At 43.5% G+C, this 20,248-nt stretch overlaps 1 protein-coding gene across 2 annotated transcripts in view; it reads right to left on the bottom strand.

Moving 5' to 3' along the window:
• DCAF11 (DDB1 and CUL4 associated factor 11) overlaps positions 1-8,450 on the bottom strand; it is a 717,991-nt gene extending 709,541 nt beyond the window's left edge. Inside the window, exon 1 of one of the 2 annotated variants that reach the window (XM_078644970.1) lies at positions 8,285-8,450. The gene's annotated coding sequence lies outside the window, so the exon portion shown is untranslated. The remainder of the gene's footprint in view (positions 1-8,284) is intronic. The other variant, XM_078644968.1, reaches the window with a different exon arrangement.
• Between the last annotated feature and the right edge of the window lie 11,798 nt (positions 8,451-20,248).

Consider the following 20,248-nt stretch of genomic DNA (forward strand, 5'->3'; position numbering starts at 1 on the left):
AAAATGGTGCATTTCCAAGCAAATTTGAGGACGCAGGAAGGTTAATAAAGCAATTGTCAAAGTGCAGGTATTACATTATTAAAGAGCTGTCATATAACATACTAGGTAGCTGCTTATTCAGTAATTCAGTATAACAACAGAGCTTTATAACAGACTTCAAGATACAATGATGAGAACCTCACAGATTGTTATTATTTAAACTGCAAACAACAAAACCAACCACTTTTTTTTATTTAAACTGCAAACAACAAAAGAACCAACTAAACAGGTCACAAACTATCACCATTCAACATATTTACTTTTTGTATCTAAATTCAGCACGTCTGTCTTTAAGCGCAGCAAATTTTTCAATTACTTGAACGTTAAAGTCAGCAATATTTTGGACAAGCTTGCTCTCTATAGAGAGCATTGCCAACGCATTGAGTCTTTCCTGAAGCATGGTGTTCCTCAAGAATGTCTTAATCCTCTCTAAGGCGGAAAAAGATCGTTCTGCCTCTGAGGCTGTCATAGGAGTTGTAATGAAGATTTTTAGAATAAAGAAAAACCAAAGGAAATGATGGACGGAGCGTTGACAATACAAGCACTCACCCCCAGTCAACTGATCTGGGTTTAATCCATCACCGTTTTTTAGCCCACTCTGCCACCCCAGTTCAGACATGGCCATATGCAAATCAGTCTGAACCTGTGCCTCGTGAGTGAGCTAAAGAATGGTGATGGATTGTTCCCATGAGGCACAGGGTCAGACTGATTTGCATATAGCCATGTCTGAACTGGGGTGGCTGAGTGAGCTAAAGAATGGTGATGGATTAAACCCAGATCAGTTGACTGGGGGTGAGTGTTTGATTTGCTCAAACGCTCCGTCCATCATCCCCTTTTGTATTGCTTTGTTCGCCCTAAGTGTGGCAGGGTATGCTCAGACGTGAGTCCCTTGCTCACTTGGCCACTGGATTCAAGATAGCCTGGCTGATGAGGATTATGAATCCGAAACAGGTCCCAGGATGCTTGTTTCCGGTCCAGGGAAGACATGGCTTGGCAGTTCGGGCTGGACTGTTCCCATGAGGCACAGGGTCAGACTGATTTGCATATAGCCATGTCTGAACTGGGGTGGCTGAGTGAGCTAAAGAATGGTGATGGATTAAACCCAGATCAGTTGACTGGGGGTGAGTGTTTGATTTGCTCAAACGCTCCGTCCATCATCCCCTTTTGTATTGCTTTGTTCGCCCTAAGTGTGGCAGGGTATGCTCAGACGTGAGTCCCTTGCTCACTTGGCCACTGGATTCAAGATAGCCTGGCTGATGAGGATTATGAATCCGAAACCGGTCCCAGGATGCTTGTTTCCGGTCCAGGGAAGACATGGCTTGGCAGTTCGGGCTGGACTGTTCCCATGAGGCACAGGGTCAGACTGATTTGCATATAGCCATGTCTGAACTGGGGTGGCTGAGTGAGCTAAAGAATGGTGATGGATTAAACCCAGATCAGTTGACTGGGGGTGAGTGTTTGATTTGCTCAAACGCTCCGTCCATCATCCCCTTTTGTATTGCTTTGTACGCCCTAAGTGTGGCAGGGTATGCTCAGACGTGAGTCCCTTGCTCACTTGGCCACTGGATTCAAGATAGCCTGGCTGATGAGGATTATGAATCCGAAACCGGTCCCAGGATGCTTGTTTCCGGTCCAGGGAAGACATGGCTTGGCAGTTCGGGCTGGACTGTTCCCATGAGGCACAGGGTCAGACTGATTTGCATATAGCCATGTCTGAACTGGGGTGGCTGAGTGAGCTAAAGAATGGTGATGGATTAAACCCAGATCAGTGGACTGGGGGTGAGTGTTTGATTTGCTCAAACGCTCCGTCCATCATCCCCTTTTGTATTGATTTTTAGAATAACCCTCACACACCAACCTGGTTGGTGTCATGCTTCATCATCGGGTTCCCAGCTGAGGAGCCGAATGCTACTCAGCTGTGTAGCATTCGGCTCCTCAGCTGTGCTGCGACACCTGATTACAGTAGAGCAGTATTTTTCTGAAATTGTGATGAAGTGGTGTATTAAAAATATCTATGGGACTTTAACTGATCAAAAATTCTTTATTCCCAGTGGCCCAGGATATAATAAAAACTAGTGGATAACTATAAGAGACTTATTTAGTTGGGTCTAAGTTATCTGTTAGGTCGACATGTTTCAGCCCATATACAAATTGTGTTGAGCTTTCTTCAGGACCTTGCTCACAGTGAATTAAAATGTGGTGTGGGTGAGAAATCGGAATGCGGAATCGAGAATAGGTTTTGAGCCGGGTGAGCCCTTTTACACAAGTAGGGAAGCTAAGGGTCTCCTGCCCCGGGTCCCGATTTACTTTGTATTTCCGTAACCAATGTAAAATACCGCAAGTGGACGCGAAATACGGTCAGTCCACACGGCATAAGCCAGCACACCTTAGCGTGTGTGCTGTTTAAAATGCATATACATGTGGTGTAATTACTATTTTGCCACTCACTTTCACTTTTCTCAACCACACCACATTTTAATTCACTGTGAGCAAGGTCCTGAAGAAAGCCCAACACAACGTAAGGCAGTTGTCAGGCAGATGTTCTCCATACATTCATATCTATTGATAGATGTGACCAAGAATATAGAGTCACACTATCTCAGTCCTGAGTGTAAAGATCTCCAGGATCTACTAAACTGTTAACATTGTCAACTTGGGGTTCCGCAAATACAACTAAGAGTTTGTTAAAGATTCAGGTAAATATACTTCAGACACCTTCCATTTATGGAATAGAATGTCAACACGTAAGAACATCCTCCCTATATGATTTCTTTATTTGAACTCTCCATCATTATTAAGGATCAATATTCAATGATAATGAGGCATCTTTAGTAGGAACCTCCTATTTTGATATATGGATATATGTTGGGATTACATATATATACCTATTGACTAACAGTATCGTCTTTTCTGTTAAAATCGAACAATTCGAACAAAAAAAAAACAAACAAAAAAAAAAATGTTTTAAAATAATATTCTAAATAGCGTATTTTGTGGGCTTACAATACCAGACTTTATACAAACTATATATCCATCTGAAAGGAAACCGCTATCATGTTATATGCTAATGTAACTCTATAACGATCATACAAACCCGAGAGTGTTGAGGCGCCATGTTAGATTGGGACGTATCAAGGACTTCTATTTCATCAGTAGTCCTTTTTTTAGATCTACTAGCATTTGCAGTATTGCCGGGATTTTCGCGCCAAGAACTGCGTTTAAATTGGATACCAAAAAACCGGCGGCTATCTTCTTTTTGAGTGGAGGCCGGGTCCCCACAGAACGTCGGAGCAGCACTACCTTGCTGTCCGTTCACCGTCTACTATCGCTAGGTAAGAATCCCGTCGCGATGGGCGCTCTGACATTACGAGCATTATGCGTTATCACGGATTGAGATGTAACTCTAAACTGATTCTCAATCGTTACTTTTCTCACAGAGACGTCTTATCCTCCTCTCTGTGTGGAGGTCGGATCCCCACAACACGAACGTCGGAGCAGCACCATTCTGCTGTCCGTCTATTATCCACTTATTTTAGGTAAGGATTCCATTCTGCCAGGCGCACTTAGAACTTTTGGCATCATGCCTTATTGCAGATTGCGGCTTAAACTGTCTTTGACCCGTACTCGTGACTTTATTTACAGACACTTCTTTTACCTTCCCTTTGAGTCAACCAATACCGGGCAATACTCATCGGAACTGCCATCCTCTATATCACGTGATAATCAAAGGTAACTGAGACGCTCAGTAGTTTAGCTGTTATATTAGTTCTATTCTTAGATAAAGTCCGCAATAATCAAGCCTATGTATTACTGCCTCTAATAGTGCCTTTATGCATTCTTTTAATGTTTCCTACCAGCTACAGTGTGATCAACGTTTTTAGAATTGTTTATATCGGCGCTATATATACTACCAGCCCCCTTGGAAATACCCAGGTATGCATATAACGCACCTATGCACAATGGTAGAATCATGTTGAGTTTAAATAATACGTACTATCTATCGTATACAATGCTGATTAGTTATCATTCAATATTCTCTTTCCCCCTTTTTGCTTATCATCCGCCTTTTCCCATCTACCAGTCATTTGAGAGTATTTGGGAACCATATTAAGTCGTATTTGGACAAAGCAACGTTTATCCCGAGTATTGATTTCTACTCACTACTGTGGAGATCAGGTAAATATATATCTACGGCCTTCTATGAGAATGGTTGACAATTAAATGAGTTACAACCTACAGGCTGTGCGCACACTGAAATTCCCATGTGCACCGGCCTTTTTTGTCTTCCATATTAGTAACTAAATTACCTTAAATTGTAGGGGTATCCACATGTCTTGCGCAGTGTACTTGACCCATTCTGTCGCAATTTTGATTGAATATATCGTAGGCTGTATCCCTGTCTCAGTCATGTCCCCTCTTATATTACCAGGACTATCTCCACTTTGAATCCTCACTGTCACTATCAAAATTGCAGAGGATTTTACCTTCCATCATAGTTACTGCATGGATAGAGCGTCCAATGTTGTAAGTAATTGATCATGTATTGTTATGTTTTGCCTGCACTTTATCTAAAGAAATATGAGGAGTTGATTAACCCCATATTTACAACCTCCATCAATGGGGAAACAAAATGTAAAGTTTGGAATATAGCGAACATATGGCTGTCAAGGAAGAGTTTATCAGTTTCTGCTCTTCAGAGATAAAGGTTAGGACCGGTTACGAATGATCCATTTATGATCAGTCCTTGTTGAGTCAGTACTGTACAATCATGAGACATTTTTCTGGCAATTATTGCCATTGGGTGAGCAAATTGTAATGGAGGGTCAGTTAGATAGGAAGGAATGTCGTATTTGATGTGGTGATATTGTTTAATATGTTTTTCTAGCCATTTGCAATTTTTATTAAATATATATTAGCTGACATTTGAATGAATGATTATATATATATATGGACGATATTTTAATATATATTTCTCTTTCATATGTGTATTTTCAGGATTTATTCTATGTCTCCTGAAGAAGGCGGTTCACTGCCGAAACGCGCGTCGAGTTTTTATGTTTTCTTTTTTATTTGATTCATTATGTGTATTTTTGTGCATAAATTTCACTGTATTGATTATGAATTTTATGTTATATGATTATTAGAACTGTATGTAATTGAAGCATCTTTTACCTTTATCATATGGTTTGACCTTCTGGTCATACACTGTATGGTTTTTTAAACAAATAATCATTAAAAATATTTACTTTATATAAACATTGTTAATTGTTCGATTATTCCTTCTTGACCACTGATCCATCCCGATTGTTCACACTATATATTTAGACGTCCTGGGATTTTCCTCACACTACTTTTCTCAACCACACCACATTTTAATTCACTGTGAGCAAGGTCCTGAAGAAAGCCCAACACAACGTAAGGCAGTTGTCAGGCAGATGTTCTCCAAAGTTGGTTGGTTATTCATAAGGTTTTCCTCAGGAAAGAATTGGGTAAACTTATACCTCTATAACAAAACAGAGTGTTGAATTAGCACTTTGGACTCGCTTTACAAAGAAATTTCCATGACTAGCTTCAATTTGGGTGTGCAAAATATGCACTTCACGAGTTTAAATGCCAATCTAAGGACTCGCAGGCCACGTGCCCTCGAGTCTTCTCGACTCCTCCTCCCTCAAGGTTTGGACCAAACCACGCACAAGCATTACTCCAGGGCATAAACACACTAAAATAAAAATAAAAGATGACAGGCCTGCCCCTCGTAACTACTTTGGCTTAATCACACTGGGGGCAGGTCTTCTGCATGAAACAAGGCTGGCGTAGATAGCACATTCGCTCTATATTGACATCCCCGCTAAAATTCACAAGAGTGTACCATTGATTATAGTAGATGTGTCCACTAAAACACAACATTGAGAATGGCTTGTTTTCAGATGCATGGGCAATAACCACATTAGAGCATACTTTAATAAATGCATGATGCTCCATGTCTGATATACTGCTCCCCGTAAATGTGCGGTTTACTATGGCAAGATAATTCTCTTTTTATATGTTCAGATAATACAGAACGTAACACCAAGTAGGTGTATGGTGTATTGGCATTTGCATGCAGAGTGTGCGAATTCTTAACAATTTGCGTTGTCATCAATTTTGAACTAGGAGTGGTCTCAGGGAGTGTATTTCCAATGGCCTAGCAAGTATTTCTGGGATTTTGGGAGAGGAGTTAGCCGTGTGGCTAGAGCAGTCGACCTCGAACCTGGGGTACCGGGTTCAAGCCTTTGCAACGACGCTCAACATCCTGTGATTTTGGGCAAATCACTTAATCTTCCCGCGCCTAACAAAAACTAATGTGCCCATCTGTACCGAAACTGGTGCTCATGTAAAGTGCTCTGATACCTGATATCTTCGGGTCTAGTTCGCGCTATATTAAACTCTAAAAAAAACAAAAAACTTTCTAACTCCAGAAAACCTCTCCAACTCCTACCTTTTATTATTTTGTGGATAATATACAGTATTCCAGTGTAATACACAGGTAGCAGCATGCCCCGTTCCGTAGGGCTCCTCGTTTGATGTACTTTTCAACTAAGGTGGAAGAGAACTCGGTAAATACCTCTTGTATTCCTCTTTCATATATACTGACATTTCTAGACATGGCTTTGCCCAAATAATACACCTTCTTGAGGCGTGTGCAAAGTAGGGGGAAAAAATTCTCCAAATGTTTCCCACTTTTTCTGTGTACTGCAGTTTACAGCACACATACGAAGTGAGAAAAAGCTCTTAAGTATATCTGGGAATTTCATACAAAACGAATGGTGCTGTACTGCTCTCTCCCACACAATGCAGCACAACAACTTTGCTTGCTGCGCTCTGTTACATGATATATTAGTAAATATGCCCTCAAGTTTGGCAACGTTAGTGTAAATTACGACTCATCCTCAAAAGGTGTTAGCAGATCTGCAGTTAAGAACTGGGCAACACAGAGTGGCTGTACACCTTTATGTGGTAGGGAATCAACTATGGTAAGCGGTCATATGAACATAGCTTGCTTAGATGGAGTTCTCAGGTCTCTGATTTTATTATCATACTTCAGAGAATGATAATTAATAGCAGTGGCAGCGTGTTTAGGATGATCTGTAGGGAAAACATAAATAGACGAAATGCCACTTTGTAGAGAGCGAGCACTGCTAGGTGGGACACTCGTTTGCTCTGGCAGCGATAAGAAATGCTGGGCATATGGAGGTGAGCCTTTCATCAGGTCAGACTTTCAATTTTAGAATCAACATCAGTGGCTTACAGAGTAGTGACAGATTCCTATGGCATGGGCTTATATTTAAGAATCAACATAAATAGATCAGTGGCTGGAAGTTTACGGAAGGAGTGAGAGGATGTTGTCTCTCTCCTTGGAGAGGAAGATGTGAATATTTTTACTGGGTGAGGTCTGATGTCATTCTGAAAACATGGCAGCAGCTGGAAGTGAAAAACCGCACTGCCACTGATATGTTATTCCATGAATCAATCAAAGGCAGAGCAGAGAGAGCGCGCTTTAGGAAGAGATGCCGCCCGATGCACATGTGCCGGGACCCTTTGCTTCACATCGGGACCACTGAAGCCCGTGCTAATTAAAAAGGCTTTGTTAAAAAATGCAGAATTGTTACATGATCGATCGGACATTATTTATTGGCTTCCTAACCCCAATGCATGAGCTAATTCAGGAAACATATGTTGCTGCCTTTAATACCCCTGCCAAAGATTCCCTTTCAACTATAGAAAATTACATGCATTTATCCATCTAGGCACTGCACAGACTTGCATTGCAGCTCAGAAATACGTGTTGTTATCTGATGTGGTGGTCCGTCTGAGATAGTCGCCCCTAGGCCTAGTTATTACCGACCCGACCCCTGGGGTCGACTCGGTAATACAGTGCCGCCCAGGATCACACAGTGTCCGGATTCGCAGGCGCGCGCTGCAGTACAGCACTGGGTGCGAATCGTCAAGCTTTTTGGCAATGTCCGTGAAAACAACATTACGAACGTCAATGATGCCTCCCAAGTCCCAAAACAATTATCAGAGTAGAGACTAGCCAGTTCTAATAATCACGGTCCTCCACTTCCAGCGCAGCGCGCGCACACATTACGGGTGATTCAGAGTATTGACACACACACTGACACACATAAAATCATCACTCACTCTCATCATAAACTCAACTCAAGGTAGTAAATTCATTGGTTGGTGGCATAAGTAACTAACTTACGTGGGTGGGGGGGACGCGGTCTCGTCTCGAATGATGTCAGTCAGTCACACTAGGTCGGGTGAGGTCCCTCCAGGCAGGCGTTCCAGTGGCAGACACCAGTCAGTCAGTGAGTGGCATAAACTACACACACGTCTGGTCACGAGTCGAGATGTTGTTGTCGTGGGCCTCGGCTCGTGGCATGAATCCAGCACGCGCAGTGTGGCCAATCACCAACGCCAATGCCTTAGAGCAGCCAACACGGCACCATCCTGCTGGAGTAGCCAATCCTGGCACGGCGTTAGCAGCGCCACTGCGCCAGGATTGGGCTAAGAGCAGACTGATATCTGCCCATTTTGAGACCCGGGCCCCGGGTACATGCCTATGTCGGACACTATTGGTAGGGGGGGGGGGGGGTGGAGGTCTCAAATGTGCGCATGCGTAGGCCAGTCAAAATCTCGACTACTCCGGCCTTTTACATGCGCACCCCTCTGCCTGTGCGGCTGTGCGCTGCTTACTGGCCTGCCTGGCTGTCACTCTGACGCAGCCCCGTCCCCCACGCCGCCGGCCCACTTCCCTATGCAGTCCCGACCCTGTCGGGCTTTTCCCGGCCCTTAGTGCGCTCAGTTTTAAATTCATAATAATGCTGACAGTGATTGTGCAAATAGTAATACTTTATATTCAGTGCAGTCGGACTCGGCGGTCGTCTCGTTAGTGGGGCAACGCCCGAACGCCCCTAATGGACGCACCGCCACTGACCTAGGGTCCAAGTATCAGCTTTCTGTGTCCCCAACTCACTGCCTATGTGCAGTCCACTGCTTCTGCCAACTTCTGCATGTACCCGGGCTCTCTCGTCACTGCTCAGATCTCGGACCGCTGGCCTGGGTCGTCGCAGGCAGCCCAGTATAATTGTTATCGGGGGCTGCGCGCACATTTGCAGGCTCTCTCCTCAGTATGTGCTGTTCACTTTGCTGACTCTCTATGAGTGGGCCACCATTCATGCTTTGATGTTCCCTCCCGCGTAGATAACTGCGTTGGCAGGGGAGTACTGCTCCTCTGCTGAATTCTCTCCCTATCCGTACCACAGTGTCAATGGGGGCCTGCAGCGGGGACCGGCTATTCGGTTTCTTGTGGGCAGTCTCTCATACAGGCCCCAGTTAAACCATGCAGTGCCGCCATGCCCCCGCGATGCGTAGCTCCGTTTCTAAAATGGCAGCTTTTTGGGCTGATTCTTCGCGTCAGGATGGGTAGGAAGTTTATTTTACCGCCCGGTCTGGCGGAGCTACACTAATGCGCAGCCATTACGGTTGTGCGCCCTCTAGCGCCCCAGGCTGGAGGATCTTTAATAACCTTGGCGCTAAAGGAGAAAGTGAATTACAGCTGCTACCTAGGTTGGTAAGAGTGGCAATCAGATGCTGGAAGAGATGTGTATATACAACCAGGAATACACCAGTCTATGCCCTTACGGTACCCCTATATGCATTACTAATATCGAGAGGAATCCTGACTTTGGAGCAAGTGCACGCTTGGGAAGAGGGAACAGTGCAATATATGGACAACTCTTATAGGGAAGGGCAGCTATTGTCCTTTGAGGACATTAAATCTGACAGTGCACTTTCTAGTATATGGGAGGTTACTGGGAGTTTGAGTGAGCACTGGGGCCCAAGGTGGGAGGGACCTCTTACACCTGACATATTACAGTCACTCTTTACTCTGGGGGCCACCGCTAGGTTAGTATTATGGTTCCATAAGCCACTGAATGCAAAACTTGCAGGGTCTGCAACAGAAGTGGGATGGCTTTATCCGTAGGGACCTCGCTGAAGAGGAATATGAGGGTTTTAGAGCACACTCAAGGGGTATCCAAAAATGCGCTATTACAGTATACACACCCTGTCTACTTGACACATAAACGCCTTAACAGCATAGCAGCGATTGACAAACAAAAATGCGCCGGCTGTGCAAGCCATGATGCGGAATTTCTACATACACATGGTGTGGGGCTGAGAGAAGGCGACATCCTTCGAGAGAGCAGCACTGGTAGCCAGTCTGTAAACTGCACTGGAGAGGGAGGTGCGTGTACTCCACCGAGATGCTATTGGGACTATCACCCCATGGCAAAAGGAAGAGGGTGAGATAGATGTATTAGGCTGGAGCTTCTACTGGCGAAGAGAGGCATCGCCAGGCACGGAGTCGCCGTCTGCTGGCGGGGTGGATGGGAGATGTGATTAAATGGGCCAGAGGTGTTGAAGAGAGAAAAAGCCACAGGAAGTATGCGACTGCATGTATGGCATGGGAGGAACCCCCGAGGCCTCTGAACAGCAGTGTTTGAAATGAGATGGCATGACTAAACGGTGAGTGTGTGAGCGGAAGGACAGTGCATAAGAAGGAAGGGTTGTTGTCTGGCACGTGGTCATGTGGCAGGATTGTGCAATAATTGTATGGACGTCAGAAGCGACTAGACTAGAGCCTGGTGACTTTTTCATTTCCATTCTATCCCTCTTTTGTAGATGATTGTTACAGAGCTATAAGACATCTAAATCTGCAGGATGCAGCTGACCAGTCCAGCCGGAGAGCAAAATGGTTACATTAGAAAAGGATCTTTGAAGATGGATGTTTATGTAGAACATGTTTGACTATAATATTGAACACTCTGCCTAGAGTTAAAGAAGAATATATATACTTTAATTCATACAGCATAATATATGATATACAAGAACTGTTACATAATTGTGGAACTACGATCAAAAGCAATAAAATATATTAAAAAGAGAGAGCTTCTGTTGAAAATGTATGCATTTGGGCAAACAAAATGTCCCAAAAACTAAATGGATAGTCATATTTGGAACTGTTGCAAAAGTAACTTTATTAGAGATTATTTTTCACAGTCGTGAAAGGTGGACCTTTTGCTCTAAATTTGAAAACAAATTAAGATACAGTTACTCAGTGCCGTAATGTACATGGATGGACTGTTTATACACACCCCTTGATACGTGGGTTTATCCTGTAGCACGCAGAATGAATAGCACAACTTTACTAAGGTAACATCATTATAAACTCACAGTTAACAAGCCTAATTAGTTTGAGGGAACAGAGAGGGGAGGGAGTAGTGGTAGGTAAACAGAGGCCAGAGAGAGAACGATAAACAGGGAAGTGAGAGGTAGAGGAGGTGATGTGAATTTAGGAGACATGTCAGACAATTATTGTTTTTTTAATGTAATTGCCATAAGGTCAAGTCTTGAGTGTTATTGAGTGCCAGACAGGCCAGTCATGCGCACTAAGTTTCTGTTAAGCATGTCCAGTTGTAAATGAACAAAGATTCTATTGACACAGAGTAGAAAATGTTTTTTGTTTTAATGGGGCTGGGAGGTGTAATGAAGACGTTCACAGTATATTATTCATTGCTGAGGACAGCAACCCCATCCGCGCAGCAGCTGTCTACTCACACCTCGCTACAAGCATCCAATTACATGAATGCTCCACTAGACCTCGCTGCCTCCCGCCGCGGCCAGGGCGACTGACGTTGGAATCTGGGGATCAGGGTTCGATCCCCGGCTCCGGCGGCAGGTTAGCCCAGCACCATGTGACTCTGGGCAATAGCTCGCTTAATTTTCCCGACGGCCCCCAGCGCCTAGAGACCCTTACGGGTGATTGTGCGCTTTACAAATGTGGACTTTACTTTACTTTATCCTCTTCCTCACAGGGCACACTGGTCTTGGCAAGGAGGCATGCACTGGTGCTTCAGGCTCCAAGGGCAGGTGGTCTTTGATTCGGTGGGTGATGACCCCTCAACAAGCTGAAGACTGGCAAGCCTTGGCAACTAGTTCTGGTCACATACAGAAGTCTGGCAGCGCTCCTCCTCCTCATATAGTCTGACAGACTGTTTGGCAGTTGACAATTTTGGGGTCTTCGAGCTCCAGTTCTTATAGTCCATTTCCAGACACAAAGGGGCCGATTATGATAGATGATTTTCCACCTCCTCCGGGCCTGCGGAAGCCACCGCCGGCCCGGAGGAGGCGGAAAATCCTCTGCGGAGTCACCAAAGACCCACCGCCGCATTACGATGGCTGGTGGGTCTTGGAATCTGTCCGCTGCTTTTCCGCCGCGGTCGGATTACAACCGCGGCGGAAAAGCTCTCCTTTGGCTGGCAGTGTCTATCAGACACCACCAGCCAAATTAGGAAGCATTAGTAAACATGCTTTTCCGCGGCGGTTTTTCCACCGTGGAAAAGCATGTGTACTTTTGCTTTTGGGGGCCCGTTGCGGGCCCCCAGGGCGTAGGCGGGTGGGGGGTGCACATGGGGGGTACCTATGGTACCCCCCAGCATTTACATGCACAAAGCGGCAGGCACCGCGCGGTGCCTGCCGCTTTGTGCATGTAAATGTTACACATGCACTTTTAACATTGCGGCGGGTGCTGCTTGAAGCAGCACCCGCCGCAATGTTAAATATCCAGGATGTGACCGCCAGGGTGGCGGTCACATCCTGATTTGCATGGAGGGACCTCCGCAGTCCATGCGGACGGTCCCTCCACCTCTGGGATGGCGGACGGACGCAAGTCCGTCCGCCATCCTAATCGGCCCCTTATTCTGTACAACTCGGATCTGGACGCCATTGCTGTTATGCTGTCTCTCCATTGATTTAGGCCGCCTCCTACCATTTGGCTGCCGAAGAAGAAAGGAATAACCGCATTAGGGTCGGACTCGTCACTTTGGAGGGCCTCCCCAGTTGGCCAATAATATAAATGAGGGGAACTTAGGTTATGTGGCTTTCGCTTCTACCGCCATACTTGAGCACATATTTTAAGAATATATTTGAACGACGGACTATTGGAAATCAGTCTTTATCAATTGCTCAACATCGGTTTATCACCTGTATACAACAACTCAGGACCCCGATAAACGCCTCGGCATATGAACATTGAGATACACCGCTATTGTCCCATCATTCTATCATCATTCTTCCAGGGACCCTTGCCGGTCCCCTTATCCACTGTCTACCTAGCAATTGCTCTACCACCATTTTCCGATTTTAGACAGGTCTACATTGTTTACCCTTCTTCCTTATCATCATTTGTGCCCTGAAGAAGGTGAAACCCAGTGAATGGGTGGTTCGACGAAACATGCGTCGGCGCTTGGATTAACGTTCCCATTATAAACCGCTTTATCACATTTGAATCATACAAATGGGAACTTGAATGTGTTTTTAGTACTCTCCTAATCTTTGTTTGTTTATGTATGAATGTGTATGCCTGAATATGACATTGGATGTATGTTGTGAATAATTAATGAATAAATGGTACCTGTCTTTCTTCTGTTTCTCCACGGCTCTTCGCCTTTGTTTTTTGAATTCATTAATGTATGACATCCTAGTATGATATATTCACTATCCACCAAATATATATAAAAAACTTAAAAATAAGGTAATGCTTATTTCAATTTTGAGACTCAAAGAGCATGATTATTCTGGCATGTTTTGAATGAGTTAAATATGAATTGATGTATAGCATAGTATAATTATATGGGTAGAGGTTTCCTTTTCTGTAGTCTGAGTGAGTCTATATCCCCTGATCCTCTACCTGAATCACCTCCAGGGGTCCCCTTGTTTTTGAGTAGTTGTACTTATTCTGTACACGCACAATTTCTTATCATGTTTTTTGGGTAAGTGCACAAGCTTGTTTTTCACTTTGTGTCTTTCCAGTTTCTCCTAAATTGATTTTGAACTTATGTGCATTGAACTCTCTAGTAAGTCAATAAGAATCTTATAAAAAGGCTACATCACAAAGATTTTCAATGGAACAAATAATAACTATTGTTTTTCTATATTTTCCGAAAATTGCATTATGTTTTAGAGAAGAAAGGGCTGAGTTAGAGGACTTGTTACTTGAGGTAATTAGGTAAACATATTGCATATGATTTGAATGTTTCAAGGTTCTTTTTCTAATCTTGTATCCTTTCATTATAGATTAAGCGTGATGATCCTCGCATCAGTGTTTTTTTTCTTTCTTCCCATTTCTATTTTCCCCTCTGTATGGGCTGCTGTGATTTCTGTTACAGTTAGAAATCATGGCCTGTCTGTGGAGGTGTCTAGGATTCGCTTCACGGCACTCTTGCAGACTAGTAACAAAAAGCTGTGACTACTTGTAATGAAATTCTCGGTGATGTATAGATGGGGCAAACACAAACGATTTAAAGCGACAACATTCTTTAGAGATGTTGTTCGTAGTCCTGGATGAGCAGGTTAGTCTCAACAAGTCGTGAAGAAGGTAGAAGAAGGACTAGGAGTATCGGAATCGGAATGAAAATGATGTTTCATCTCTGGACCGGCTTTAACGCTGGTGGCTCCAGGTGCAACCAACATTTTTGGCGCCCCAAACCCCATAACCACACCCTTGGATTCTCTCACTACCACCGGATAAAAGTGCCCTTCTTCTATCCAATCATAAGTTATAGCTAAAGACAGCACTCACCTTAAGGTCAGCGACCCCTCCACAGGACAGCGCCCAGTGCAGCTGCATCAGTTGCACGCCCTGTTTCCATTTTTTATTCAAACTACACTCAAACTTTAACTTCAGTACATTTTGGCAAACTGGTAAATGTGGTTTCAGTAGCTTAAAGTGTTTTGTGATTCACCAGTGTTTCAAATGCAATTTTAAGGTTTACTTAGGCAGACAGGTGTGCATTATTAAATATGTTTCCTTTCAGCACACATAATTAGCAAGCACAGAGAGAATTGGCAAGTCTGTACCAAGTGGGAATTAGCAAGTCTGTGGTTTCTCCCCCATCCACCAGTCACAGTGGCAAGGAACTTGGGTGTGAAATTTGTTGAACAGCTCCCCTTCCTACCCCAGGCTGATGCTGTTGTGGGCTCGTGTTTTGTGTTTTTGCCGTCCCTCAAGAAATTTCTTTATTTTGCTGATTTAATTCTAGAGAATTTTAGTCCATGTTCTTATCACTTGAAAGATGAATTACGCAAATAGCCTGTCTCTGTGCCTTCCGGGAGGCTTATTTTAGCACTGCAGGTGGTGGCTGCTCGCCTCTTATTACAACCCCCCTTCCAGCCCCATTTCTCTCACCATCGTTTGACCTTGCATTGACTACCAGTTATAGAATGGAATCAGTTTACATTTTATGGGGCAGATTTACAAGCCCCTTGCGCCACCGTTACGTCAATTTTCCCATCTTAAAAATGACACAAAAGTGGCGAAAGGGGCTTGTAAATCTGCCCCTTAGTATTTGCCCATATGCCTGTTATGATTGGGGCGCTCAGTATCTGTCGAATAGACGCAGCCACGATCGACCCTCCAGGGGACTTTGTTTTTCTGATGTGTTGCTGAAAATCGTTCCTAAAACCGGGTGCTAAAAAACATAGACGGATAGTCCTTTTTTTTCATGGCTGCTCAAGCACGGAATCAGCTTCCATTCATTCTTCCGCACAACAAAATGAATTACAATTTCACAATCTATTAAAAAACAGGCTTTTTGTTTAAGCATCAATGATTCTGAACCTGGGAGAATGTTAGGATTCTTAACTGTCGTCCAGCATATCGATCTACAACTGGACTTAAACTGGGGTCCAGTACAGCGATATACAATAGTGGATATTCTGTGCTTCTAAAACTCGGGGAATGTTAGGATTCTTAAACTGGGGTCCAGTATATCGCTCTACAAGTAGTGGACATGCTGCGATTCTGAACCTGGGGGAATGTTAGGATTCTTAAACCGGAGTCCGGCATATCGATCTACAACTGGACTTAAAATGGGATCGAGTACAGCGATCTACAATAGTGGACATGTTGTGATTCTGAAACTGGTAGAATGTTAGGATTCTTAAACTGAGTTCCAGTTTATCGATCTACAACTAATGAACATGCTGTGATTCTGAACCTGAGGAATGTTAGGATTCTTAAACTGGGGACCACTATATCGCTCTACAACTAGTGGACATGCTGCGATTCTGAACCTGGGGGAATGTTAGGATTCTTAAACTGGAGTCCAGCATATCGATCTACAACTGGACTTAAAATGGCGTAGAGTACAGCGATCTACAATAGTGAACATGCTGTGATTCTGAAACTGGTAGAATTTTAGGATTCTTAACCTGGGTTCCAGTTTATCGATCTACAACTAATGTACATGCTGTGATTCTGTACCTAGGGAATGCTAGGATTCTTAACCTGGGTTCCAGTTTATCGATCTACAACTAATGTACATGCTGTGATTCTGTACCTAGGGAATGCTAGGATTCTTAAACTGGGTTCCAGTTTATCGATCTACAACTAATGTACATGCTGTGATTCTGTACCTAGGGAATGCTAGGATTCTTAAACTGGGTTCCAGTTTATCGATCTACAACTAATGTACATGCTGTGATTCTGTACCTAGGGAATGCTAGGATTCTTAAACTGGGTTCCAGTTTATCGATCTACAAATAATGAACATGCTGTGATTCTGAACCTGGGGAATGTTAGGATTCTTAAACTGGGATCCATGATATCTATCTACAACTAATGGAAATGCAGTGATTCTGAACCTGGGGAATGTTAGGATTCTTAAACTGGGGTCCACTATATTGCTCTACAACTAGTGGACATGCTGTGACTCTGAACCTGGGTAATGTTAGGATTCTTAAACTGGGGTCCATGATATCGATCTACAACTAGTGGACATGCTGTGATTCTGAACCTGGGGAATGTTAGGATTCTTAAACTGGGGTCCACTATATTGCTCTACAACTAGTGGGCATGCTGTGATTCTGAACCTGGGGAATGTTAGGATTCTTAAACTGGGGTCCAATATATCCATCCACAACTAGTGGACATGCTGTGATTCTAAACCTGGGGAATGTTAGGATTCTGAAACTGGGGTCCATGGTATTGATCTACAATTAGTGGACATGCTGTGGTTCTGAACCTGGGGAATGTTAGGATTCTTAAATTGGAGTCCAGCATATCGATCTACAACTGGACTTAAAATAGGGTTGAGTTCAGCGATCTATAATAGTGGACATGCTGTGATTCTGAACTCGAAGAATGTTAGGATTCTTAAACTGGGGTCCATGATATCGATCTACAACTCATGGAAATGCAGTGATTCTGAACCTGGGGAATGTTAGCATTCTTAAACTGGGGTCCACTATATTGCTCTACAACTAGTGGACATGCTGCGATTCTGAACCGGGTCAGTATATCGATCTACAACTAGTGGACATGCTGTAATTCTGAACCTGTAAAATGTTAGGATTTTTAAACTGGGGTCCATGATATCGATCTACAACTAGTGGACATGCTGTAATTCTGAACCTGTAAAATGTTAGGATTTTTAAACTGGGGTCCATGATATCGATCTACAACTAGTGGACATGCTGTAATTCTGAACCTGGGGAATGTTAGGATTCTTAAACTGGGGTCCATGATATTGATCTACTACTAGTGGACACTCGCTGATTCTGAACCTAGGGTATGTTAGGATTCTTAAACTGGGGTCCATGATATCGATCTACAACTAGTGGACATGCTATGATTCTGAACCTGGGGAATGTTAGGATTCTTAAACTGGGGTCCATGATATCGATCTACTACTAGTGGACACTCGCTGATTCTGAACCTAGGGTATGTTAGGATTCTTAAACTAGGGTCCAATATATCGATCTACAACTAGTGGACATGCTGTGATTCTGAACCTGGGGAATGTTATGATTCTTAAACTGGGGTCCACTATATTGCTCTAATACTAGTGGACATGCCGCGATTCTGAACCTGGGGGAATGTTAGGATTCTTAAATTGGGGTCCATGATATTGATCTACAACTAGTGGAAATGCTGTGATTCGGAACCTGGGGAATGTTAGGATTCTTAAACTGGGGTCCACTATATTGCTCTACAACTAGTGGACATGCTGCGATTCTGAACCTGGGGAAATGTTAGGATTCTTAAACTGGAGTCCAGCATATCGATCTACAACTGGACTTAAAATGGGGTCGAATACAGCTATCTCCAATAGTGAACATGCTGTGATTCTGTAACTGGCACAATGTTAGGATTCTTAAACTGGGTTCCAGTTTATCGATCTACAACTAATGAACATGCTGTGATTCTGAACCTGGGGAATGTTAGCATTCTTAAACTGGGGTCCACTATATTGCTCTACAACTAGTGGACATGCTGCGATTCTGAACCGGGTCAGTATATCGATCTACAACTAGTGGACATGCTGTAATTCTGAACCTGTAAAATGTTAGGATTTTTAAACTGGGGTCCATGATATCGATCTACAACTAGTGGACATGCTGTAATTCTGAACCTGTAAAATGTTAGGATTTTTAACATGGGGGCCATGATATCGATCTACAACTAGTGGACATGCTGTAATTCTGAACCTGGGGAATGTTAGGATTCTTAAACTGGGGTCCATGATATTGATCTACTACTAGTGGACACTCGCTGATTCTGAACCTAGGGTATGTTAGGATTCTTAAACTGGGGTCCATGATATCGATCTACAACTAGTGGACATGCTATGATTCTGAACCTGGGGAATGTTAGGATTCTTAAACTGGGGTCCATGATATCGATCTACTACTAGTGGACACTCGCTGATTCTGAACCTAGGGTATGTTAGGATTCTTAAACTAGGGTCCAATATATCGATCTACAACTAGTGGACATGCTGTGATTCTGAACCTGGGGAATGTTATGATTCTTAAACTGGGGTCCACTATATTGCTCTAATACTAGTGGACATGCCGCGATTCTGAACCTGGGGGAATGTTAGGATTCTTAAATTGGGGTCCATGATATTGATCTACAACTAGTGGAAATGCTGTGATTCGGAACCTGGGGAATGTTAGGATTCTTAAACTGGGGTCCACTATATTGCTCTACAACTAGTGGACATGCTGCGATTCTGAACCTGGGGAAATGTTAGGATTCTTAAACTGGAGTCCAGCATATCGATCTACAACTGGACTTAAAATGGGGTCGAATACAGCTATCTCCAATAGTGAACATGCTGTGATTCTGTAACTGGCACAATGTTAGGATTCTTAAACTGGGTTCCAGTTTATCGATCTACAACTAATGAACATGCTGTGATTCTGAACCTGGGGAATATTAGGATTCTTAAACTGGGGTCCATGATATCGATCTACAACTAGTGGACATGCTATGATTCTGAACCTGGGGAATGTTAGGATTCTTAAACTGGGGTCCATGATATCGATCTACAACTAGTGGACATGCTGTAATTCTGAACCTGGGGAATGTTAGGATTCTTAAACTGAAGTCCACTATATTGCTCTACAACTAGTGGACATGCTGCGATTCTGAACCTGGGGAAATGTTAGGATTCTTAAACTGGAGTCCAGCATATCTATCTACAACTGTACTTAAAATGGGGTCGAGTACAGCTGTCTCCAATAGTGAACATGCTGTGATTCTGAAACTGGCACAATGTTAGGATTCCTAAACTGGGTTCCAGTTTATCGATCTACAACTAATGAACATGCTGTGATTCTGAACCTGGGGAATGTTAGGATTCTTAAACTGGGGTCCACTATATTGCTCTACAACTAGTGTACATGCTGTGATTCTGAACTCTGAGAATGTTAGGATTCTTAAACTAGGGTCCATGATATCAATCTACAACTAATGGAAATGCAGTGATTCTGAACCTGGGGAATGTTAGGATTTCTTAACTGTGATCCGCTATATTGCTCTACAACTAGTGGACATGCTGCGATTCTGAACCTGGGGGAATATTAGGATTCTTAAACTGGGGTCCAATATATCGATCTACAACTAGTGGACATGCTGTGATTCTGAACCTGGGGAATGTTATGATTCTTAAACTGGGGTCCACTATATTGCTCTAATACTAGTGGACATGCCGCGATTCTGAACCTGGGGGAATGTTAGGATTCTTAAATTGGGGTCCATGATATTGATCTACAACTAGTGGAAATGCTGTGATTCGGAACCTGGGGAATGTTAGGA

The sequence above is a fragment of the Lissotriton helveticus genome, chromosome 5_1 (assembly GCF_964261635.1).
Source record: "Lissotriton helveticus chromosome 5_1, aLisHel1.1, whole genome shotgun sequence".
NCBI classification, from domain to species: domain Eukaryota; kingdom Metazoa; phylum Chordata; class Amphibia; order Caudata; family Salamandridae; genus Lissotriton; species Lissotriton helveticus.